We start from the raw sequence: 1,586 nt of genomic DNA, 5'->3' as shown, positions 1-1,586 counted from the left end.
TTACCAACAGAGCTCATTAACATAAACAGCTCTTCTGAACAGAAGTCAGAGCAGGCAGAACTAGAAAATGGGAAATTTTATTATCTGAGAATTATTTTGTGCATTAAATTGAATGAACATGGTCTGGATGCAAACATTGATGTCATTAGCGGGTCAAAACTTCACAACCCCAAGAGAAGATTAAAATTTTCATCTTTTTAGTCTGTGGGTTAGGGTGGGTCACCATGCACACCATTGTTTCCCACAGCGCATTATAATCCTGGCGGGCCGCCAGGCTAAGCTTCATTTGTTTACTCAGAGTGGACGTCGACCTGCGGAGCATGTGCTAAATTAGTAAAACTAAAAAGCTATCGTAATGACTCTCAGTGCGCACAAAAGCAGACATAGTTATCTAAAAACTCTTTAGAGTTTAATAATATGTTAAAAAAAAGGGGCAGCTGCAACTCGCTGGACCCACAGAAAAACACTCCTCTGTCCCAGCAGGGTCTCAGCTCTCTTCTTCATTCACACAAGTAGCTCCTCCCTCTCCTGAACATTAACCATTTAGGGCACAGATATCATAGCCAGAGTTGCACATAAGCAGTGCGCAGGTGCGCTTGCGTGATCAAAAAAGGAAAAAGTGCACCAGATGGGACGTCATAAAGCTCCCCTGCATACCTAAGATTGTACCAGATTATCTGTCAAAACAACAGCTAGCAGGACTCTAGAGTGCGATGACGACCAATTTGGTCGTGTCATGGTCTAATTATTTCTGTTTCCCCTTGACACTGTCCATCGCTGTATCTTTCTGATAGCTCATTACGCTCTCGTTCTCTGGACAACGGGACTCCACAATGGACTGGTGGGAGTCTGTGATTGGCTGGACAGTACATTTGGCAATCTGTGATTGGTTGTAAACTGTCACATGGTGTTGACATGATGTTTATTATTGGCTGTATTCTGCTGACGCGTCGAGCAGCAAGCGTGCAGAACTTCCTGATTCAGTTCTGTCTGTTTGTTGCTCACAATTAAATCATATTTTGATTATCATATACGCAGACTCTTCTCGTGTTGTTCCAACGTGTTTCTGCTTTTGCGACCACAGTCGCAAATGCGACCTGATTTCTTGAAAGAAAAAGAAAAAACAGCCGCACTGGTGTGACTGGATCGTTGTTCAGTGCTGACCAAGCCTCTAAGGACAGCGGGACCCTGATATAAGGATTAAACGGACACTGCCTTCAACAAATCAGATGAAGTCCAGAGCCATTTTATCCAATCAGAGCAGAGCAGGGCGGGACTTTCAGTGAGAGCAGTTTTGAGCAGAGACAAACAGTGTGGCGCACCGCCACAGCAAAAATTATAGCTGCCACACTTTCAGAATAATTTTTTTTTAATAGTAGGCCTACATTAGGCTAAAACAATGAAGCATATATCCTATATTTACGCTCCTATACTAACAATAATCAGACTTTGAAACCCTATTTAAAGGAGACATATCATGCTAAATGCACTTTTTTTGCATTTTTAAACTATTTTTTGTGCAGTTATAGTGTCTAGGAGTGTAGAAAACATTATTTTTTTCTGTTCTGTTACTGCAAAGATATTTT

Source organism: Austrofundulus limnaeus, unplaced genomic scaffold (assembly GCF_001266775.1).
Source record: "Austrofundulus limnaeus strain Quisiro unplaced genomic scaffold, Austrofundulus_limnaeus-1.0 Scaffold1128, whole genome shotgun sequence".
In the NCBI taxonomy this organism is placed as follows: domain Eukaryota; kingdom Metazoa; phylum Chordata; class Actinopteri; order Cyprinodontiformes; family Rivulidae; genus Austrofundulus; species Austrofundulus limnaeus.
This window is presented reverse-complemented; position numbering follows the sequence as displayed.